The sequence below is a fragment of the Miscanthus floridulus genome, chromosome 7 (genome assembly GCF_019320115.1).
Source record: "Miscanthus floridulus cultivar M001 chromosome 7, ASM1932011v1, whole genome shotgun sequence".
In the NCBI taxonomy this organism is placed as follows: Eukaryota; Viridiplantae; Streptophyta; class Magnoliopsida; order Poales; family Poaceae; genus Miscanthus; species Miscanthus floridulus.
This window is the reverse complement of record NC_089586.1, coordinates 106,295,221-106,321,089: the sequence shown is the minus strand read 5'-3', so window position 1 is coordinate 106,321,089 and position 25,869 is coordinate 106,295,221.

Sequence of the window (25,869 nt, the reverse complement as noted above, 5' to 3'; positions counted from 1 at the left end):
AAGGCATTATCTGTTTATCTGTGCATTGTCTAGTTAACATGAACACATAAATGAAAATCCTATCGGGTTTACGTTTTGCAACGCCACTACCAAGCTCACACAATAGTACTACTATACTACAATCGAACAAAGGACCATATTTGCATCGTGAACCCAATAGATTCTATTCATGTCACCATTGATCCATCATTTGTGGTAACTCACAAACAAAGTATCAAGAGATTTACCGGTTCTAAAAACAGCAAACATTTATGCTCTTGAATCCAAAGTATCGAACCACCGTGACCTCAAACAAAAAAAGGAAAACCAAAAGGAATTATAGTAGCACAAATTAGAACTCATGGCTGCTTCTTGTAACAACCTAGGTTTTTCAATAACCCAAAAATCTAAACTTAAAAATTCTTTTCTAACAAAACCCATGCATGGTGAGTGTGCATACTAGGAAACCACCCATGTGGTTGCACAAGTAGAACCCAAGTTAGCATGGTTGAGCATTTTGCATTTAATTCAACTTGTGAGTTGCTTCTTCATAATTTTATGTGATGCATTAAAATCAATTAAATCTTTCAATAAACTATTGTGTGTTTGTTGCCAAACCTTTGGCTTGGACCCTAAAGCCCTAGATGACCTCTGGTAGGCCCCACTAGGGTGTATACATGTTGGCAACACATGTATACATGCATAGGAGCCCTAGGTGTAGTGTGGAAATAGAAATAGACATAGGAAAGGAATTGGAAAGAGGGAGAAAAAGAAAAGGGAAAGCAGCCCGAGCAGCCCAAGACGGCCCAGAGCCGTGGCCCGAGGGGCCTCACCCGCGCCCTCTCCCTCGCCCGTGCCCGCACCCCCACCAGCCCAGCGAGATGGTCCACCTCCGCGCTCACCCGCGCGCGCATCGGCCTGCTTCGCCCGCACCGCGGCCCAGCAATGGCCTGCGACCGCGCCCCACGTTGCGACACGCTGCCGCTGTCGCCTTCCCCCACCGCTAAACACTGGGCCCCACTTGTCATCCCGTTTGCTCTACCTCCCCTCCTCTGCTTTTCTCGCCGAGGCAGGGCACCCCGTCGACGAGCATCCGAGGCCAAGCCTAGCATCCCCGCCGCCCGTTCCCAAGCCGTTAGGCAAGGGCGCACAGATGGACGCCACGTCCATGATCCATGACACCCCCACACCACCCTCTATCGCACCACGCCGTGCTAACGTCGTCGTCGTGGCCCCGTCGCCATGATGCCACCCCTATTTGCCTTTTTGACTGGATGCCGCTCGAATTAGGGGCGCCAACGGGCGCACAGCCACCCCCGCTCCCTAAAACCCTAAGCCGGAGCCCTTGATCACCCTCCACGTGCTGCCATTCCCTCCATCTGCCGTCCACCGCCGCCATGGCTGCAAGCTCCACATAAAAGGGGCACGGCCAGTGCCCTAGCATCCTTCCCATGCCCCGCTGCCACTGGTGGTTTCACCAACTGCACGCCGAGACCAAGAGAAAGGAAGGAGAAAGGAGGAGGAGAGGAGATGGTGGACGACCGCGCCGCTACCACCGAGGAGCCGCCGCTAGAGGAGAAGACGACGTCCCGATCATCTTCCTCATCATAGCGGTTCGGGACGACACTTCTACACTTCGACACGGCCACAACTCGCCATGGCACCGCCACCCTGACTTCACCACCACCTTCGGTGAGCACCCTATCCCCCCCCTTATCCGCCGCCGTCGAGCGCGTGCCATGGCCACCCCTATGTCCTCGGCACCAGGGAGGGCCAAGGTCGAGCCTTTGGCCACCGCGCTATGCCATACGCACCCACGCGCACCTTCACGAACACTCACGTGTCCATGCCGAGCCTTTGATGCTTGAGAACGCTGGCATTCTGCACGCGCACCAGGCGTGCTCACCATGGCTAGAGCATGGCCAAGGCGGAGCCGTTCTGCCATCACCAAGCCGGTAGAGGTAGGAAGCCCACTTTGGCAAGCCTCGCCTCACCGAGGGACATGACCCACACTGGATGAAGGGGAAAGTAGGACCCTAGGGGCCACCGGTCACGTCCGCCTTGCCAGAGCTATCACGCCCCAAGTCATTGCCTGGTCAGAGGCATTCCCACCGATCCTGGTTGCCTCGTGGAACGAGGGATGGCCGATGAGCTCCATCGCATCAACGCGATCCTAGCTGCCTAGCTAGATGGCCCAGAGGATAGCCCTAGCCCCCACGTCACCATCGCTGGGGCCTCACCGGAGCCATGTCGCATGCGCTGCCGCAGAGCGAACTCCGCTGTGGAAACCGATCACCGGCTCCGCCTTCACGAGCACTCTAGTGACCCCGATTGCGCGGAAAGGACCCATCTTGAGCCTTGGGTGCTCGTGTAGCTGAACTATTGTGGCATCTATGCCCGCTGCCTCCCGGCCATCATTGGCAGGCCATGAAGATGGCGCCCTTGCCCTAGCCACCCTTGCTAGAGAGCCAAGACCACTCGGGGAGAGCCGTGACAGTCTTGTTGAGCGTGCCTCGTGAACTCACCATGCCGTCGCCGCTCCACCAAGCTCACCCCGTCACCGAGTACTGTTTCCAACCCTTGCCGGCCACCAAGGAACCACCTTTAGTACCCCACCGTACCCACGCTAGCGCCTAGGAGCCCTAGGGAGCCGTAGCATCACCGCCGACCTGCCGCCGACCACCTCCGGGAGACCTCGTCACCGGCATACGTGAGCAGAGGAGGTCGAGCACCCCGTGGCGCCTCTCCCTACATTGGGTACACCATGAGCCAAGAAAAGGAGAGAGGAGGTGGACACGGTTGAAGGACCGGAAACGGCGACTAGAGGGGGGGTGAATGGGAGCCTCAAATTTCTTTCGAAATCTTCGACCACTGTCCCAACATCAATCCCCAAAAAGCATACACGAAAGACTTGATGACCATGACCCTAGAGAAGGGTGGATGCTCCCTCAGAACACAGCGGGTCACCACAGAGCAAACGGAACACAGATCGAAGCCCAAACGAGCAAACTCCCAAAAGAAAACAGCACTGCTCCTGCAAATATCGGACACGTCCGGTATTATATCGGACACATCTGGTATTTTCAGACACGTCTGGTATGATCTCGGACACATCCGGTATTTTCAGCAGCAAGCTGACCAAAAGAGAAAAATCCAAAACCCCGTCAAGTGGTGTCCAAAAATCATGAAATTTTAACCATAGCTCTTTAGACACCAAGGGAAGGTCTCCACCAAATTTCAGCTCAAAACTCCAAAGTGAGAAATATCAGACACGTCCTAGATCATATCGGACGCGTCCGGTATGAACGAGCAGTTTCTCGGGAAAAATTAAATCACGCCATAACTTGATCAAATCAACTCTAAATGACTTGAAACTTTGCACAAGGGTTCACAAGCGAGTAGAAAGGCAACCTCTAAAGGATCATGGCCCGAAACAAACTCTAACTCTGTGAATCGAAGGAATTGAAGAATCCACCAAAAAATAGGTCAAGAACTTAAATTGCCCGGATCTACGATTTCGTGAGGAATTAGTGGATTTCCTTCAGTGGAAAGCTTCTACTCATGTCATTGATCGATCCAAGGCAACAAGAACGAACCAAAACCATCCCAAAACAAAGAAATGAGAGGGAAAACAAGAGGGGACAAAAGGAGCTCGTGAAGAACACCAAAATCACATCAAGAACACAACTAAATCATGAATCCCGGAGGGCATACGGTGGTTACGGCCACCGATTCCTTCAAAACCAAGTCACAATTTGAGTTGTGGACCTCTCTCATACATGGAAGCAAACTAGAGGAAGAAACCCTAAAGGAGAAAATGAAAACTGGAGGAGGTGAGGGAGATGGGGGCTCCCTCATCCTATTTAACAGGGCTATTACACATTCCCAATTTTGCCCCTGGATACAAATGAGTTGAACCGCTAAGCCCAAGGGCATTGTTGTCCAACCCGGTGTAATCTTGATCCGACGGCCACCGCGCCTTCTCACCGGTAGCTTCGCCTCGACGCGAACTCCCCGATGCCGCCACGTGCCGTTCGTCCCTCCTCGGAACCTCCGCCCGGGTTTTGAGGCCCAAACCCGTAAACCGTCCATCCGATGGTTTTGAGGTCCAAACCATCAAACCGTCCGCGAGTAGCGTACTCCATACGCGTCCCCCGCCATCCAACACGTGTCACCGCCGTCCTCGACCGGCTGGCCCGCCAAGTCCTCCTGAGCCTCGCTCGACTCACGCGTCCATCGTCTTGACCCGGTCAACACCGTCACTCCATGTCTTCTTGCACTTGTCGATGTCCCAAGTGTCAGCCACCACGGCTAGTCACCCAGCCTCTGGGTCCCTCGATCCAAGCCTCACGTCCGTCCTTCACCGCTCCCGGTCTGTCGGCACGGCACGTCCTCCTTGACCTTCACCTCACCGTCGACCACCGCATCCGAGCTCCACACCTGCACAACACAAGCCAAAAGACATGTCGCACACATAGCTTTCGCCATGGTAGGGTTAGTCACCACTCAACCTACTTCGTGGATCACATTGACAATCACTCATCACAAAACAAACACACAAGGGTACTTGTCAACCTTGTGTTCACAATCTCCCCCTTGATGAGTGCATTGTCAACACCAATACACGAACAGCTTGAGCAAAAGAAAAAGAAGAAGAAGAGAAAAGAAAGAACTTACCCAAATGACCAAAAGCCAAAGAAAAGCCAAGAACTGGGTCATTTGAAAGTGAGCAAAACTTGGTCCCCAAAGACATGGGCAACGGCTCGACGCAACCAAGTAAAACAAAACTAGCCCTCAAGAAGAGGCAACGGGCTCAACGCCACTAGCAAAGCTCGAAAAGCCGAAAAACTGCTAGACCCTCCAGAAGAGGCAAAGGCTCAACACATCTAGCAAAACACCTCAAATGCAACTCCCCCTGAACAAGTGCAATCTCTCTCAAATGAATGCATATCTCTCAACATTAGGTGAATCTCTCTCAAATGAATGCATATCTCTTAACTTTAGGTGACATTGTGAGTGTGGAAACTTCTCCCCCTTGTTGACATATGCACTTATCAAGCTAGAGCCCAAGAATTGCAACTCCCCCTCAAAACAAGCTAGGAATGCAGAAATGCGCGAATGCAGAAGCTTCAAGATTATAGCAAATAGATTGAAAGAATGCTCTAGTGGATGCTGTCATGTATATATAGCAACACATACAAGTGCTAGCAAATGCTCAAAGTGACCAAATGAGATGAAATATGGCATTTAAGCAATTTTGATCAAGTTTGAGCAATTTTAAAAGAGGGTTCACCACCAAAGGAGCACATAGCAAAAATAGACAGGAGATCGACCTTGTGCTACACATGTATGCAAAGTGAACTACCCCAAACAAAGTTCACACATCATGTCATGAGACAAACTTGTGGTTTGATCAAATTTTAGACACCAATTCAAATTTATCGGAGTTATGCAGCTTATTACCAAAGTTTGTCAGACAAGTGTGTGCGGGAGGTTATCTGTGCCATCAAAACCTGACTTAGCGACCATGTCAAGCCTATGCCAAAGGCAATCAGAAGCTTAAGACAATGATCTCGGTATCCATTACAGAGCTCAAGTTCACCAATAAGTGCAATTTGGAGCTGTCTCGATACTCTGACATAGGATAGTACAGACCCATCCCGATCTTTTCAAATCACTGAGTTTGATTTTCAAATTTTAGCACAAAATCAAGTTTCTCAAGCAAGTGTGTAACTCAAAGTATGAGCCGTAGCAACTAAGCATATACATGAAGCAAGAAAAAGATCTCGACACATTCTACCATGCTAGTGCCACAAGTAGTGGTGAACACATTTCATGTTTCAACAAGTTTTAATCAAGTTCATAGTTTGGAAAACAAGCTTAGCTCATAACATGCATCAATTGATCAAAAGGAGCCTAAGCCAAAAGCACATCATGTATATCCATAACATCCCCAACAAGAGCATAGTGTCAATCTAGCTACTATAAGGATGAAGCTCAGGATGCAATATGATACATGATGATATGATATGCAAGTATGATATAAAAACAAAAACAAAGGCTAAACTTCAAAGAAAAACAAAACTAGAATACAACAACCAAAGTTTCCCTCCTCTAAAAAGGGAAACAAACTCCAAGCTCCCCTCGCAAGCGAGCAAACTGGGCTTGGTCAAGTGGTTTGGTGAAGATATCTGCGAGCTAGTTTTGGGTATCAATGTGGTGCAGATCGATATCACCTTTCTCATAGTGGTCACGCAAGAAGTGAAAGCAAACTTCTATGTGCTTTGTCTTTGAGTGAAGGACTGGGTTTTTGGCTACACTTATGGCACTGGTGCTGTCACAAAACAAAGGCACTCGCCTAAACTCTAACCCAAAGTCTCTCAGAGTAGCTATCATCCAAAGCAACTAGGAACAACAAGCAGCAGGAGCAACATACTCAGCTTCTATGGTGGATTGGGCGACGCTAGACTGCTTGCTTGAAGACCAAGACACAAGAGAAGATCCAAGAAACTGACAAGTCCCCAAAGTGGACTTCCTCTCAACACGACAACCAGCATAATCTGCATCAGAATACCCACAAAGAGAAAGAGAGGAGGAGGCTAAAAACCAAAGACCAAACTCGGGTGTGAAACGAAGGTACCTGAGGATTCGCTTGATGGCTTGACGATGAGATGTGTGTGGCGAAGACTGAAAGCGCGCGCACAAGCAGACTATGAACTGGATGTCCGGTCTCGTCGCCGTTAGATACAACAGGGACCCAATCATGCTTCGATATTCCTTCTGGTCCACGCCTTCTCCCTCCTTGTCCTCATCCAGGGTCGTCATGGTTGACATAGGCGTCGAAAGAGGCTTGGCCTCACCCATATCAAATTTCTTGAGCACGTCCTTGGTGTACTTGCCTTGGTGCATGAACGTCCCCTCACGAGTTTGCTTGATTTGCAGCCCGAGGAAGAAAGTCAATTCGCCCATCATGCTCATCTCAAATTCCCTACTCATAGTATCTGAAAACTTGGCAACAAGAGCATGAGAAGAGCCACCAAAGATTATATCATCCACGTATATCTGAACCAAAAGGATGTCTGTGCCTTGCTTGAGGAGGAACAAAGTCTTATCTACGGAACCCATCCTAAAACCCTTATCAAGCAAGAAAGCTTTCGAACGCTCATACCAGGCTCTCGGGGCTTGTTTCAAACCATACAAGGCTTTGTGGAGTTTAAAAACATGGTTGGGGTACTTTGGATTTTCAAAGCCAGGGGGTTGCCTCACATAAACCTCTTCCTCTATGTACCCATTCAAGAAGGCACTCTTTACATCCATCTAATACAGCTTGAACCCTTTCGAAGCTACAAATGCTAAAAGAATCCTAATGGCTTATAGATGGGCAACAGGAGCAAAGGTTTCTTCATAGTCTATTCCCTCTTTTTGGCAAAAAACCCTGAGCCACTAATCTCGCCTTGTTTCTCACCACCACCCCATCCTCACTCTGCTTGTTCTTGTAAACCCACTTTGTACCTATGGGGTGGCACTCTGGTGGAGGTGGAACTAAAACCCACACTTGGTTCCGCTCAAAGTTCTCTAACTCCTCGTGCATAGCATTAACCCAATTGGCATTAGATAGTGCGTGTCCAATATCTCGAGGCTCAAAAGAAGCTACGAAAGCAGAATGAGCGAAATGGGAAATATGATAAGACTTGGAACGCGTTACCCTTTCGTCGATGTCGCCGATCATGGTCTGAGGAGGATGGCATCGCTGGATATGTCGAGGTGCACCCAAAGACGAAGTCACCTCCCCCTCATCCACAGCTGGGGCCTCCTCAGTCGATTGAGGAAGCGGCTCGCACGGACCCCATGAAGTAGAGGTGGAGGGCTCGGGGCCGTGAGCCGAAGTGGTCGAAGCTGGCTCGATTGGGGTAGCTGGTTGAGATGGCTTGGGATCATCCCAATCGATGTCATCGTCATCCTCAATGAAAATGCTATCACCCATCTCTTCATCACCTGCACGTTCAAAGACAGAAATAGAAGAGGGCATGGTTTCGTCGAAGGTGACTTCACAAGTCTCCACGACACGGTTAGTCTCAAGATTAAGCACACGGTACGCATGTGAATGAGAAGCATAACCGAGGAATATACCATCCAAAGATCTAGATTCAAACTTGTCAAGATTACCTTGCTTAAGAATGAAGCACCTGCAACCGAAGACTTGAAAATGACTCACCTTGGGTGGACGCCCAAACCGCAACTCGTAGGATGTCTTCTTTAAGAAAGCATGAAGAAAAATGCGGTTTGAAACATGGCAGGCGGTGTTGATGGCTTCGGCCCAGTAACGCCTAGGAGTCCTATGCTCATCGAGCATCGTCCTGGCCATTTCAACCAAAGTCCGATTTTTGCGCTCAACAACACCATTCTGCTGAGGGACATAGGGCGAAGAAAACTGATGTTCAAGAACCAAGGAAGCACAGAAGGTGTCAAACTGAGAGTTTTTGAACTCAGTGCCATTGTCACTGCGGATAGCTCGTATGGCATTCTTTGGTAACTTAGTTTGCAACCTCAAGATCAAGTCACGAGCATGAGAAAACATTTCGTCCTTGCCCTCCATGAAAAACACCCAAGAATAACGAGAAAAATCATCCACGATCACAAGAACGTACCACTTCCCTCCCTCTGACCGAACCCGAGCCGGACCAACAGTGTCCATATGGAGTAGCTCACCGGGTCTCGTGGTCATGACCTGAGTCACTGGAGGATGGGAAGCAGCCACCATCTTTCCGTGGCGACAGGGATGGCATACCAGATCCTTCTCAAACTTAAGTTTGGGCAATCCTCGGATCATGTCAAGAGAACTCAACCTCACTAGGAGATCGAAGCTCAAGTGACCAAGTCTCCTATGCCACTTCCACAAATCAGAAGAAGATCCAGCAACCAAACAGCGAGAAGAACCGAAAGACTGAGAGAAATCAGCTCTGAAAACTCAGCCAAAAGGAACGATCTGACAAACTAGATGTCCCTGAGAATCGAGCACATGAGAAAGTCCAGTCTTAAAGCGCACCTCAAACCCATCTTGAAGGAGTTGCGAAACAGAGAGCAAATTGAAATGTAGGCTTGAAACCAAAGCAACGTCCTTCAAGATAAAAGACTCATTGACCCGAATGGTCCCACGAGACAGCACCTTACCTTTGCTATTGTCCCCAAATGTGATGTACTCCTTGTATTGCATGGGGTCGAGGCTGGAGAACCATTTGGAACTTCCGGTCATGTGGCGCGAATAGCCAGAATCAACAAGCCACGTGTTCTCCAGGCCTCCGCTCTGCATCAATAGAAAGACAGGGGGTGAGCAAATGGCACAACACTGGGGTTAGTGAAGTGAGGAGAATACTAGTGTTGAGTCATTTGCCCTAGAAAAGTGTTAGGAAAAACACCATACATGCCATGTCCCATTGGAGAGAAGCGATCACCATGTGGGGGAAAACATGGTCCGCTAGGAGTGTGGGACTGAAAGCCACCATCGCGAGGTCCAGAGTCATATAGATCATGACTTGGGCCACGCCGGGCACGACCACCACGTGGTCTCGCCACCTGAGGCCTAGCACCTTGAGGCATTGCACCTCTAGGCCTAACACTGTGCCTCTGAATAGGTGGTACATGTACACCATAGGGAGGACGGTACATGTTCCGATTGTTCAACTCGTACTCGCGCCGCTCATCTCTCTTCCTCCTAAAGCAAAACTCAGCCAAATGACCATCTCTATGGCAATAGTCACAGTGGTACCTCACCTCTCTCTTGGATGGTGGTTGACTCACTCTCTTGTGGATGTGGTTCACTCTCTGAGGCTTTTTGGCTTTAGGAAGGGGTGCACTAGAGATGTTGGGTAGAGTATCGAGTGAGTTCCGAAAGTGATTCGGTTTGGGAACCCAAACTTGCTTGGATGGTGGAGCTTTTGGTGGTTCTTCAAACACACCATCTTTGATCATAGGCTTGGTAGACTCTGGTGGAGGGATCTTGATCAATTTGGGAGTGTTGGTGGGTTTCTCACTTGGGTTCAAACCACTATGTTCACCAACCTTGCCATAGACATGCTCACCCTTCCCACCTATAGCAAAGCCTACTCCCGATGAGTCAGTTCCCCGCCTGAACTGGCTCACCATCATGCCCAACTGAGGCTCACTGCACGACACCCAGCTCAAGATGGACCGAAGTTGTGTGTTTTCTTCCTCGGTTCCCATCTTGTCGTGCCTACAGGACTCAAGCTCCAACACCAAAGCTTCACATCGAACACATGTAGTGGTGGTGCTATCTGAGTTGGCCTTCTCAAATTTAGCAAGTTTGGCAACCTTCTCTGCCAACTTATATTGCAAGCCTGAGCAGGACTTGCATGCACCGAGCAACCCAGAATGAGACTTCAGCTCATCACATTCATCAAGCAAAACAGCATACTTGGATTGCAAGTCAGAGAGGTTAGACATGTGTATAGTGCACTCATCGCACTCCTCCTCCTCTGACACCACTACACCACTCTTGGCAAGCTCCAACTCCTTCAAAGCAACCTCTAGCTGGTCCTTAAACTCTTTTCTCTCGTGGGCAGCATGCTTAAGCAACTTATCTTGACTCATCAATGTATCATTCATAGTATCAAGCTCAAGCATAAGTGAGTCAAGTGTGGGCGGTACCTCATTTTCGTCGTCATCGACGTCGATGTCCTTTTTGAGCTTTGCTCCACCATCAACTACCATAGTGCAAAACCCACCACGGTTTGCACCGGCAACAAAGCAGAGACCGTTGAGCTTGTCCTCGCGCTTCTTCTCGGACTTGTCGTCGGTCAAGGGAGAAGAAGAGTGATCATCGTCGGAGTCGTCGTCGAGGTCGCTAAGGGAGGCGAGGAAGGCATGTTCTTGAGCTTTGGCTTTCCTGCGCTACGCCTTCTTGATCGCCTCCTTGTCGAAGCCGCCCTTGGCCTTGTGCTTGCCGGAGGTGTAGTCGCGCTTATCCTTGCGCTTGCCGGAGTCGTACTTGTTGGTGAAGGGCTTCTTCTTGGGGCAGTGCATGACAAAGTGGTCCGGATCTCCACATCCATAGCATCCCTCCTTTGGGCCACCACTGCGTTGGTGGTTCAAACGGTTGTTGTGAAACCGAGAGAACCGACTGATGACGAGTGCCAACTCATCATCCCCAAGAGACTCCAGCTGCTCCTCTGTGACTGACATCAAGCACGACAAAGAGAAAGAAGCTTGTGAAGGGTTAGTTAATGAACTTGAACCACTACCTGAGACCAAAGCCATGGTTGGTGCAGAAGGATTCTTGAGCTTGGCTTGGGTTTGGTAGTCGATCTCTGTGGACTTGAGCTTGCTGAAAAGCTCGTCGACGGTGAGGGTGTCGTAGTTGGCCGACTTGATGATCGCCGACACCTTCACATCCCATACCTTTCAATCAAGGGCATAGAGAAGCTTGAGCGCCCTCTCATGATCACTATAAGGTAGGTTGGCCTTGTTCACTTTCATTTTGTTGACGATAGTCTAAAAGCGGGAAAACATGGCATCGATGGACTCGCCATCAAACTGAGAGAAGTTCTCGTACTCGTGCTTGTACGTCTCATAGAGTCTGGTCTTGACCTGTGCGGTCCCCTCGTGATAGCTCTGAAGCCTCACCTAGATCTCTCGAGCTGTAGTACAATCAGAGACACGCTCGAACTCAGAAAGCAAAAGACTCAAGAAAAGCACACTACGAGCTTTGCTATTTGCATTGTGCCGATCCTTGTGATCCTAGGTGGTACGGGCCACAACAGGGAGCACAACGTAAGTAGCATCCTTGCAAATTTCCCAGACGAGCCAATCAATCCCCTAGAGATGCGCAGACATGCGGATCTTCCAATAAGGATAGTTGGACCCATCAAAGTGCGGTGGTTTGTCGGAACCACGCTCTATGTCGCCTTCGTGGATCACGGACCGATTAAGGTGGAATGATCCTTAACCGGCTCTGATACCAATTGAAGGACCGAAAACAGTGACCAGAGGGGGGGTGAATGGGAGCCTCAAATTTCTTTTGAAATCTTCGACCACTGTCCCAACATCAATCCCCAAAAAGCATACACGAAAGACTTAATGACCACGACCCTAGAGAAGGGTGGATGCTCCCTCAGAACACAGCGGGTCACCACAGAGCAAACGGAACACAGATCGAAGCCCAAACGAGCAAACTCCCAAAAGAAAACAGCACTGCTCCTGCAAATATCGGACACGTCCGGTATTATATCGGACACGTCCGGTATTTTCGGACACGTCCGGTATGATCTCGAACACGTCCGGTATTTTCAGCAGCAAGCTGACCAAAAGAGAAAAATCCAAAACCCCGTCAAATGGTGTCCAAAAATCATGAAATTTTAACCATAGCTCTTTAGACACCAAGGGAACGTCTCCACCAAATTTTAGCTCAAAACTCCAAAGTGAGAAATATCGGACACGTCCTAGATCATATCGGACGCGTCCGGTATGAACGAGCAGTTTCTCGGGAAAAATCAAATCAAGCCATAACTTGATCAAATCAACTCTAAATGACTTGAAACTTTGCACAAGGGTTCACAAGCGAGTAGAAAGGCAACCTCTAAAGGATCATGGCCCGAAACAAACTCTAACTCCGTGAATCGAAGGAATTGAAGAATCCCCCAAAAAATAGGTCAAGAACTTAAATTGCCCGGATCTGCGATTTCATGAGGAATTAGTGGATTTTCTTCGGTGGAAAGCTTCTACTCATGTCATTGATCGATCCAAGGCAACAAGAACGAACCAAAACCATCCCAAAATGAAGAAACGAGAGGGAAAACAAGAGGGGACAAAAGGAGCTCATGAAGAACACCAAAATCACATCAAGAACACAACTAAATCATGAATCCCGGAGGGCATACGGTGGTTACGGCCACCGATTCCTTCAAAACCAAGTCACAATTTGAGTTGTGGACCTCTCTCATACATGGAAGCAAACTAGAGGAAGAAACCCTAAAGGAGAAAATGAAAACTGGAGGAGGTGAGGGAGATGGGGGCTCCCTCATCCTATTTAACAGGGCTATTACACATTCCCAGTTTTGCCCCTGGATACAAATGAGTTGAACCGCTAAGCCCAAGGGCGTTGTTGTCCAACCCGGTGTAATCTTGATCCGACGGCCACCGCGCCTTCTCACCGGTAGCTTCGCCTCGACGCGAACTCCCTGATGCCGCCACGTGCCGTCCGTCCCTCCTCGGAACCTCCGCCCGGGTTTTGAGGCGCAAACCCATAAACCGTCCATCCGATGGTTTTGAGGTCCAAACCATCAAACCGTCTGCGAGTAGCGTACTCCATACGCGTCCCCCGCCATCCAACGCGTGTCACCGCCGTCCTCGACCGGCCGGCCCACCAAGTCCTCCTGAGCCTCGCTCGACTCACGCGTCCACCGTCTTGACCCGGTCAACACCGTCACTCCATGTCTTCTTGCACTTGTCGATGTCCCAAGTGTCAGCCACCGCGGCTAGTCACCCGGCCTCTGGGTCCCTCGGTCCAAGCCTCATGTCCGTCCTTCACCGCTCCCGGTCTGTCGGCACGGCACGTCCTCCTTGACCTTCACCTCACCGTCGACCACCGCATCCGAGCTCCACACCTGCACAACACAAGCCAAAAGACATGTCGCACACATAGCTTTCGCCATGGTAGGGTTAGTCACCACTCAACCTACTTCGTAGATCACATTGACAATCACTCATCACAAAACGAACACACAAGGGTACTTGTCAACCTTGTGTTCGCAGCGGTCCACCATGGACCTAGTGTGTGGTCCATGGACACGTACCCGGTGGACCACCATGAACCGCGCCCGTAGGCACAGGCCCGATAGCAGCCCACCAGCGCCACATGGATGGCTCGGCCAAGTGACACGTGTTCGGGCCGGTCCGGCCCAAACCAACCCAACCCGGCCATGACCCGGCCCGTTGGGCCCAGTCAAGCCCAGTCACCGTTGACCTAGCCCCACCTGTCATTCACTGTTGACCATGGGTCCCACCTGTTAGTGACCGTATTTCCCACGTCCAATCCCGTGCTGACACGTGTCCTTCACTATTCAAAATTCTTATTTTCCTTTTTTTAGAAAATGATTTAAACTTAGAAAAATCATACGGCCTCAGAAAAATATGAAACAAGTGCCCAAATTTTCTAAAAATGAGCTCTACGTCATATGGTTGTGTTTGAGTGCATTTGGATCTTTTGAATTTCTGTTGCTTCTTTGTGATCATCTATAGGGGTCGCTTACCATGGCTATATGTCTCGTTTGACAGATCTGGTGGAGCCACAGACTGAGGAGCACGACCCCAACTACACTGAAGAGCTTGGAGATGACCTGCCAGGTGCCACGTTCCACCCAACCTCGTAGAATCCTATTAGACATGCTACAATGTAGATGTTGGTGCTTTACTTTTATGCAAATGATCTGTGATAGGTTGCATGGTAGAATTGCTTGTGAGCCATTACCTTGTCGCAACCTATACCCCTACACACCCGCTGTTAGGTTAGACGCTCGCTTACTTACTTACTACTACTTCTACTACGCATTATATCTGTGATGTGATGCTTGGTGGAGGATTGTATGTGAGTAGTTAAGGCACGGGGTGTCGGTAATGTGGTAACAACCGGGGAGACCTTGGTGTGCGTTTTGGGTGTGTGGTGAGGGTAGAGTCGATCGGGCAGGATCTTACGCCGAGTCATTGGACGAGTCTTGCCAGGGGGGTGCGACATGGGCATCCCCTATGAGTGGTACCTATGGCGGGTGCATGTGAGATGAGGAGATCCCAGGGTGGAGTGTCTTTGTGGGATGAAGCCCTAGGATGGAGGTGTTGTCGAGGCACGGGGTGTTGGTTTTCCCCTATGATAAGATATCATGTCTGGTCCTCCTAAGGACTAGTATGTCGAGAGAATCAGATCATAGGACCCTACGTGCACGCCACTCATCCCTGAATGGGCGGAGGACAGATGCTAACCAACTAGGACGGTGCCACTACTACTAGGATGGAAGTGGATAGTGTAGAGAGGTACAACCGTTCGGCCCACACCCTCCTAAGACAGCGTAGTGACCTCTGGGGGCCCGGTACTATGTCTCATAGTCTCAGCATTTCGGTGGACTCCGGGGTGGCCTAGGGCTGAGTGGTAGGGTGGCATCGCACCGATTGGGAGGTAGCCCGGTATCAACCAAGGCTAGGCACCACCGATGATGGTGATCTTCTGGTTCCAGGTGTACACGCTCTGCAGAGTTGATCAATCTATACATATAGCCGCGTCCTCGGATATGGACATTCCTATAACCTGCGCTTCCCTTGATTAGTGAGAGGAGTCCTTTCTTCTTCTCCCTAGGTTCTTGTGTTGGTTTTCGGCCTTGGTCGATGAGGCAAGGTACGAGTGGGAGTCGTCCTTGTCGCCTAGAGAGTGTGAGAGTGGTGAGATGTGTGTGATGGGATGGGAGAAAGTGTGGATGAGATGAGTTAAAACTTGATGAATTGTTATTAAAACTTGACATACTCGCATAGGAAACTACAGGCACAAATAGGTCTTTTGCTCTACTCTTGAATTCCACTGCCACAAAGTAAACACAAAGCATAGGGTGGGAGCCAGTGGCCAGTACAAATCATACTGATAATTGTTTGATAGGTTCTGAGCCTGAGTACGACTACCAGGGTGACGGTTGGGAGGATTCGAGGTCTCGTTCCTGCGCTCAAGTTTGGTTGAGAAGATGGAGTTGACATCCGCTGCCTTTATACTTGATGCCGTTCCGGATGCTGCATGCTCTAAGTGATTCCGCCAAGTGGCGATGTAATAATGAGTAAACCTTGCTAATTGCACTCTCTTTAAGACAAGTATTCGATGTATGACTGTGATATCGACTGTTATTTGATAATGTGATGGAATGATCACCTGAGAGTACCACGTTATATTTTGAATATGTGGATTTCCCTTCGAAGAAATCAGGATTGTTTCACTTCTCCTCGGCGATGATGAAGTCAGCAAAGGACCCGAGGTCGGCAAAGGAGCAGACGTGGTCGCCGGGCCGGACCACGCATGACAGGCCCGACTGTGTCGACCACGCCATGCCAGAGTGGTCGGATATAGGCACGAACGGCAGTGGGGGCCGCTCCTGGTACTTGTTTGCATCTGGAGGAACATGGCGAAGTTGAGGACGGTCGCTGCGAGTTAACAGTCGTCGGCGATGAGATCTCCGGCACTAGGTGGTCCCAGACCGCGGCGAACGGGGAGGCTTAAGCCGAATAGTGCGGTCGAGGCGGCCCACGCCGCCTAGGAAGCCGCACGCGGAGGCGGCAGGCGCGCGCGCAGGTAGCGACGCGTGCGGCCCTAGAGAGGGCGCTGCTGTGCAGCATGGAGCAGGTCAGCAACTGCGGCTCCGCGTGACCTGGCGAGGGCCGATGTCGCGTGGCCTAGGTTGAGGTACGAGCAGCACCGGCGGGAACCCTAGCTGCGGACAAGTAAGTGTGGCGAGTCACGAACTAGGAGGGGAGAGGAGGGGAGGGGAGAGGAGGGAGGATGATGTTTTACTTTTTTTGGGAAAAAGAAAAGGACAAGCCATGAATCGAACTCTTGCCAATGGGCGGGGGCGTGGGGTATAGGTGCTGGAGGTGGAGTGAGGCTTCAAACGCAGGAGGCGTGAGAAGCCTGCCATCACACACACAACATCGGCCATCGGATTGGGTTTGAAGTATGTGAGGGGTGTTTTTACTCTTGATTTTAATAGAGACGATTTGTTGTATACATTTTACTGAGTGCACAACTGTTAGAAGCACTCAGCGGGGAACGTTTTTCTTGGGGAACTAGTATAGTTTTGATTGATCCGTTATAGTAAAGATTGGATGGATGGAACAACTCACATCACACGTGCGCCTTTGTGATGTCTTAGTACTCCTCACGTGCACGACTGTTTGTATAGCTCAAGCCAAAATCCAATGCTTTGATATGCAGCAAGCTCGTTGTAAGACTTAATGGCCTCTCACAAAAAAAAAGATGACTTAATGAATGTGTATATATATATATATATATATATATATATATATATATATATATATATAACTTATTCTGTAGCCACTTTGAGTTACGATAATTACTATGTTAATTTACGAGATTATAGTAACTCTTTATTAAGTGGTTTACTATAACGTTATGGTAAATATCCCATGTTTTATAGTAACTCAACTATCGTAAATATGTATTGACATTATGATAAATTAGTATATAAAATTATCGTAAATGGAGGTGGCTACAGAATAACTTATTTTATAGCTGCCTACTGAATATACTCTAGTCAACATGCATGCCTAGCTCAATCATATTCATAATCTGCTTTGTTGCGCGGAGAGAGGCGGCGTAACCAAGGTTCTTCTTCTTCTTTTGATTGAACGTAACCGGTTATATGAGTCCATCAACCCATGCTAGCTCCAGCAGACATAAGAATCTCAGGAGCCATAAGAATTACCAGTTCGTGAATAATACCTACGACTAACAAAACAAATACGTATATTTACATTATCTCTCTATTGATTTACTAATACAATGTGCATATATAAATCGAGCCCTTGTGCCTTCAACACGGGCGGACTCAGAGTACTAGCAGTGGAGGCATGCACAGGCCGCCACTTAGGTTCTTATTTTTTTGAAGGGAAATATGCCTTTTGCACTATAGCTACCGAGGTTCAGTAAGAAAGGTGTTGCCACTCAATTTTGGCTGGGGCCGCCCCTGGCCTTCAATTTATGCGTCCATACTTAGCTTAAGTTATGATAGCTTTTGTTGTTGTCCATGTCTCATGATATCATTGGTCTAGATTTTAACCTTCAGTTTCTATCTTATTTGTTTATGCAGATTTTTAACTTAAATTTAAATTGCAACTATTATGCTTATTATACCTTTTTTTCAAAAATCTCATTATGTACGTCATTAAAAATAAGGATTTTGGATCATAGGTTGCACTCTTGTTACTAATATATATATAGCAACATAAACGCCTATACCATGGCGCACAAGCTCGACCATATAACCGATATTGAGGTTAGATTTAGGAGGGACCAAGGATGCTAACCTTAAGAATATATTTGAACTTAATCATAATTAATAACCATGGTTCACTGCAAAGGAATATCAAAGACTAGCGAGATCATTTATATATGCATATACACGCACACATGCATGCATACGTACGTATATATGTACGTACATATATACATGTACTTCTTAAGATACTGGATTTTAATATCAAAGAATTGTATTTGTATGTGTAATAGTAGTTTTTTTTTAAAAAGGTATTAAAATGATAATATCAATATAGATATTTTATATGTCTCAGTTAAAAAAATAAAAAATATATCTAAATATTAAAACGATATAATGTCAATATAGCATGTCCGCTTCAGTTTTTTTTAAGGCTAACTTCTCTAATTTTGATCATGTTTTTTACACTATGAAGATATATTGTATGGAGATTTTGTGGAACTAATTTGATGTAGTAGATGCTGATATATTTTCTCTAGAAAATTGAGCAAGATTAGAGATCGAAGTGCTATTCAGGATAAAACCCAAGCGACTTACGGTACTACCAACTGCATGACTAGATAGAGCGGAGTATATGTGTAGTGTAGGGTAGTTGACAGATTAATAATCACCAAACTAAACAAAGTTGTCCCACTAATAAGCTCATATTCCGGTCGACACGTACACACAGGCGCGCTCGACCGTTCGAGGCTCGATCGACATGACGATGACGATGACCATGACGATGACGATGTCGGGAGCAGACGCCGCCGCACGCGAGCTTTTGTGAATCCTATTTGCATGACGGACACAAGGGCGGGGATCGATCCATCAATCCTTAATTGATACTAAATTTACAAATAAATAAATAAATCAGAGGCACGCCTTGAAGCTGACGGTCTCTGATGGTTACGGACTGATCCATCGACCGATCGAAACGGCATATATATGGACCACTACATACATATATATACAAGTTGTAATAGTTCTCGGATGCATTTTTGCCGACGACGCTAGCTAGCTATTGGTCGCATTTTGTATGCAGTTATATATATGTCGAGTGTCGATCTCTTGGAGAGAAGTGAAGCAAAAGGGTCGAATCGTATCTACTATCGGTCTGCATCCTGCACGTATATCCGAGCTGCACGCCTGTGTACGCTGTTGTATACGACGCGGCCATCATCTTGCGTACGCCCCTGTTGATCCAAAACATGCATGCGTGCACACACGGGCCATGTTCGCTTGTTTTATAATCCGTACTTTTCGACTTATCTTTTTAACCGGAACAATATTTTTCTCTTACAACAAATCAGTTGGAACAGTGTTTCAGCTTGTTTTTCAGCGAAACGAATGGGACCACGGTCCACCATCAGCGCGCCGATGTGCAGCGGCCCTTGGATCGATTTCTTGTATTCTGATTTGTGTAGCCGGGCTTAGGCCTTGTTTAGCTCCTCACCTAAAGATTAGTCTCTATCACATCGTATGTTTGACACATGTATAGAGTATTAAATATAGACTAAAAAATAACTAATTGCACAGATTTCAACTACTTTGCGAGACGAATTTTTTAAGCCTAATTAGTCCATGATTTGACAATGTGGTGCTACAGTAAACATTAGCTAATAACAGATTAATTATGCTTAATAAATTCGTCTCGCGGATTCATGAGGACTTCTATAGTTTGTTTTATTATTACTATCCGAACACTCACATGTAACCTATCATGTAACATCCGATGTGGCACCCTAAACTTTAGCTCCTAAATTTAAACACCACTTTTATTATATTGTTACTGGGCCTTGTTTAGATTGAGGTTAGGAATCAGTATTTGGCACTGTAGCACTTTCGTTTGTATTTGACAATTATTGTCCAATCATGGTCTAACTAGGCTCAAAAGATTCTTCTCGTAATTTACAATCAAACTGTGTAATTAGTTATTTTTTTATCTATATTTAATACTCCATGCATATGTCCAAAGATTTGATGTGATAGAGAGAGTGAAAAAACTTGCAATCTAAACCAGGCCTGGATATTGGTTTATGTTTAGTAACTTCGTGCCTTCCACGAAATGAGTACGATGTATGTTTGCGGCTGTGTCCCCGACCACATGCGGTGACAGCAGTGTGCTGTCAGACTCCGAAAGCGCCCGGCTAGCAACGAACGGCAGGTGCAAAAGGTGCAGCCGCAAGCGTGAGGCGGCGCCGGCCTCCCATGAATTTCTGCATCGTGCAGTTCGTGCTATAGCTAGTTCCAAATATATACTAGGTCAGACTACTAGTGGTAGCCTGGTAGGGTGGGTAGTGACCCCTCTCTGGTTTTTTTGTTTGTGTTTTTGTTTTTGTTTTTTGCAATGCAATGTTTAGGTTTCGTTTCAAATTGCACGGTTTCTTTCTCTCTCTTTTTTCTTTCAGAAACTAGTACACAGGCACGTATAGGAAGCTTGTGAAGTACTTATTTTATTTTTAACTTATTTTGAACTGGTATATATTTTAATAACAATATCCAAAAAATATTTTTAGATTAACCCATTTGGTTGCGCAAGTCCGATCGAGCCTCATGATCAAATAATCACGCTGTCAAGCTAAATCGTGTACTTTCTCCATTCGAAATTATAAGTTGTTCTAGTTTTTATAGATACATGACATCTTACAATGTATCTACTATCTAGACATAATGTATATTTAGGTATAATAGGAAAAGCTACTAATCTAGAAAAGCCAGAATGATTTATAATTTAAAATGGAGGGAGTATTAGTTAGTTACTTAGTTTCATATCTGATTTTTTGGTAGATTATTTTTTAAAATATTGACCAAAATAGGTTAAAATAAAAAAAAACACTTCAGATGGGCTTTTTAAATAAAAATATTGCTAGAAAACTTTACATGCGTGTCCGTGCTAAGACACACCATTTAGTTGTGATTTGCATGGCTGATAGACATATACCATTATTATTGAATGCTCACTAGTTTGCCACGGTTAATATAGTTGTGAGTAGGGTGTTTGTCTTTTGTTGGTTGGCCTTTCGCAGTTTGTTTTGTGTCCTTTTATCATGTTGTTGTAAGAAGGAGCATAGCCAGTTTATTGATGCAGATTGCATAAATTACCTTACTTAAGAGTAAAATTTACCACTGGCCCTCTCCAAATTAGCTAGTGATGTCATTTAGGAAAAAACCATATTAATACCTATATGTTCAAATAAATGTGCTATATCAAGATATATTTCATAATACTCACAGAAAAAGATATATATTTTTAAAAGGACTTAATGAAACTAATTTAATATAGTAAGTACCGATATATTTTTCTATAAACTTAGTAAAAATTAGAGGTGTTTGACTTAAGTCAAAAGTAAAGTTCAATAGTTCGGAACGGGCGCCTCTCAGCTTCATTAGTTTTTGGTGGTTGCAAAAGGCCGCTCAAATTTGACTTTTGATCGTGAACTCCTATGATATTTATTAAAGGGTGTATCTCCTTAGGCAGGTGACTTTTTCTAAAAAAGAGGAATAATCGAACGCAGTCGCCTATGGTTCGCAAATCTATCGGTCACCTGCCTGAGAGACTGCACGCTAGGCAACGTCTGTGAGAGAGACCCAGGCCCGTCCCATGGGGGAGGGCAGGCAGTGCGACGACCGGGGGCCCATAGCACTAGGGGCCCATGAGTATACGTATATGTAGTACATGTATTTGGCTCCATACGGTCACGTCCAGTTCAGTCTGCGGCTCTACGTGGCAACTCTTTCCTATTCGCGACTCCGCGTCAAAGCATGCGTGCTGTTGCGCCGCGGTGGCTGTTCCGGCGTTCCCAAATCCTGAAATCCCGATTTCCGTAATCTGGAATCCCGTGATCCCAGCAAGCGCCCACTAACCTAGCTGCGCTGTAGTCCCTTCATCCCTGTCCCCTACTCTCTGCGGTAAGTGATTATGGTTTCAGTTCATCAGTATTTATTGTTTGTTCAATCTGAAAACTTCAGTTTCTTTTTTACCTTGCAATCCAATACATACAGGCATCAAGCGATAGTGCAGCGAATTGTTGATCTATTAGTTTAATTATTTAATTCATCAAGGAACTTATGGACATGCCACAGGCAGCAGGCTGCCCATAATTTGTTTTAAATTTTAAGTCATTTCATGTTACTGTGATTTCACCGTTCTTTAAGCTTCTTTGATGTATTGTTGTTTTTTAACGAACTATATTTTGCGAGTTAACTCTTATTACCGGTAGTACTATATAGTTCAATCTCGTGATATTAAAATATTAGATTGCCGGGACTTCATTGTCTTGCTTGCCCAAGGGCCCTAGAAATTGTTGGGACGGCCCTGGAGAGACCCAGCAGGGAGTGGGGGTGTGGTCTGCGAGATTGGCAAACTGGGCAGATCGAGGGAGAGCGCCAGGCTGCATCTGCATGCTAGCAATGCACAAAGGAGAGACGGGCGGGTGGTGACTGATGGATAAACTGAGGAAATCACCCATAGAAAAATCGGTTTGTTTCAACTTAGTGGCACAGAATTGTTATTAGTTCTTGTTAAGATCTCAGTAACCGAAAGATGTCAATTGACATACATTATATATCGTATTAAAAGATTGCTGCTATATATATATATATATATGTATGCTTAGATATTAAATCAAAATCCGGTACATTAATTAGCATGACTTGAGTGGAGGCCCTTTAATTCCATGCCGATCTACTGATCTTAGCGCACATTACATTGATTGATGCATTGACATGATAGACTGCATTATCTATCTGATCCATCGATTCCTGTTCGGCTGGCTGGGCTGGATCGTGGATTATTTACTGTTGGCTGGTTTGGCTTGTTTGGTGTGAAAGAAAAATACTGTTTCAGCTTATAATCTACGATCTTACGGCCTGCCGAACAGGCTGTGAACGTCTGCCTTTTTTCTTTCCCGTCCTGGAAACGTGGGGCCCGGCAGACACAACGTCTTATCCACTTGCATGCAGAATTATAGAAAGGCCGGCCATATATGGAGAGCGAGCTGTAACTTTTGCTCCCTTTCTTCTACCCCATCGAGTGCCACTGGCCGCTGTAACTTTCGTCGTCAGGTAAGGAGATCACACAGTCGGTGGCAGTGGCACTGCCAAAGCGTGGCACCGCCAGGCGCCGGCCGCGCGCAAGGACAGACAGCCAGCACCTGATGCAACAAACCGCCACTCGTGTGTAGTAGGATCGATCGGGTCGGAGTGGTGGTTAAACAAGGAGTTGCCTCAAAGCATTCCTGTGAAAACTTCGGCTTCAATTCGTTTTGACCTGATGGTAGCTAGAAAGATCTTGAACTTTGCGCGATGTCCGCACCGCGGTGAAAAGAGAGGCGGTCGATCTCCTCGAATTATTTCAGTGTGGAGGCGGTGGTTCAGCCCAATGATGGTAAGCATCATGGTAATCCCAAAGCAAGCTGGGTAATTGCCCGGGGCAAATGGCAAATAAATTACGCCTGGCCGGGCCGCCACAACTCAATAGTCATCTGCATGGCGATGGCGGGAGGCCGACGTGGCGCTCCTCGGTTGGTTGCGCGGAGGGGCCGGCCGGCCAATGGGAAGGGGACGTTGCGGGCTGGCCAATCCTCCTCGGGCCCCACCAGAGCTGCACCTGCACGGCTGCACGCACCCACCTGCTCAGTGTACACCATCATGGCCATGGCAGCCTACGGCTGGCTCTACGCCACCAAACTACAGTACGTGTACGCACATGCATTGTGTGGTGAGGAAATGCGCGAGGAAAAGCGGCGCGAAAGGCTGCGTCGTACCCGCGTGCCCTCAGATATTTGCAGATCTATTTTCCGGGCCCACCAAGCAGTAAAGTCTGATGATCCTCCTCATGGTACCAGGGTCCCACATGCCATCAAGAGAAGGCCACAAGAGAGCTCACACTACTCTAGATTTGCACATCACTACCGGTATCATCGCTGTCGGATTTATGAGAACCGACAGTGATGTATATTCACTGCTGGTTATGAGCTTGAAAATAAAAAAATGATTGGGGCTAGACTAAAACTGGCAGCGAAGGACCACATCACTGCTGGTTTGTGGCTTGAACCGACAGTATTTTGGCGGCCACTCATCACTACCGGTTTAAGCCAAGAGCCGACAGTGATTAGGCTCTATCACTGTCGGTTCTAGCCAAGAACCGACGGTGATAAGCCTACAACACAAAAAGGCTGCAGCTGTCCTCTCCTTCCTCCTATCTTCCATCCCGAGAACACAGGCGCGTGTTTGGACCCTTCCCTCCATTATTGCGGCTGCTCTTCACCATGAAGCTAGTGCTTGAATTTTGAAGAATGGCTTGATCTTTTTGCTTTAAGGTTAGTAACAAACATCCACTCCTTTGATTTTGTTGCTTAATTAGCTTCGTTTTGATGGCTACATTGCTTGATTCTCATTCTAATTCTTTCTTCATTCTAGAGAGCACTTTTCCAATTAGACATTTGTGCAAGGCTCAAATTATGGTGAATCCATCATCCAAACGGTTGGTATCTATGAACACATTTAAATTCCTAGCTAATTATTCCATGGTTGTCAAGATCATCATTGTTAGTATGTGATGCTATAATTAGTTCTTAGAAGTAGAGTAGAATAGATGTTCTTCATTATTGCGCAATAATTGTTTTTTACTACAATTTTCAATTTATAGGGTCAGGGCTACCAATTTCAATTTTTCAATAATTAGTGTACAATAATGTTTTCCAAAAATGGTACTTTCGAGCTAGAATTGTTGTTCATGAAGCTCGATTTCTTATTAATTCTTTGTAATTACTGTCTCAGTATTTTTTTGTGCAGAGATGGATCGAGAGTGAATGCATCTGTCCCGAACGGACAAGCGGTACATGCATGGTGTCAACCAGTTTATCACCGATGCCAAAGCCCATGCTGGGAATAGGAACCCTGTCTTCTGCCCATGTAAAGATTGCAAGAATCATAGGAACTTTCGTCAAATTGAGTCTATACGATCGCACTTGATTACCAGGGGGTTCATGCCAAACTATACAATATGGACTATGCATGGCGAGGTTGGTGTGAATGTTCTGCAGGAAAACGATGATGATGTGGACATGCCTGACGTAGCCATCCATGATGCTGACGAGGAACCCGGTGTCAATACGAAACCTATGGCCATAGTTAATAATGTGTTTAGGAACACGCTAGCTGACGACACCGAGGATAACGATGGCATTTCTCAGCTGCTACGTAATGTAAAGACAAGATGTCTTAGTGAAAGACAGCTGAGAAAGCTAGAGAAAATGAGACAAGATGGCAAAACACCATTGTATAGTGATTGTCCAATGAGCAAACTAGAAGTCGACATCATGCTGTTAGAGTTCAAATCGACAAACAGATTGAGCGATAAAGGCTTCGATCAGTTGTTAGGTATAATAAGGAAAATGCTCCTAGAAAAAAATGAGTTGCCAGAAAAGACATACTTGGCCAAGCAAATGATCTTCCCCATCGGCCTCGAGGTTGAAAAAATCCACGCATGTTTCAATGATTGCATATTGTACCGTAGAGAAAAATACAAAGACTTGGACAAGTGCCCCAAGTGTGAAGCTCCATGATACAAGAAAGGGTCGTCAGATGAGGGTACCAAGACCAGAGGAGGTCCTGTAAAGGTCGTTTGGTATTTTCCTATAGCTCCCCGGGTGCATAGGCTGTTTGCATGTGCAAAGTCAGCCAAACTGTTGCGCTGGCATGGCGAAGAGCGTAAGAAAGATACAATGATGAGGCACCCCACCAATGGGCATGACTGGAGGACTATCAATACTATGTTCTATAAGGACATCGGTGGAGAGGTAAGGCACCTTTGGTTTGCTTTGAGCACAGATGGGATGAATCCTTTCGACTA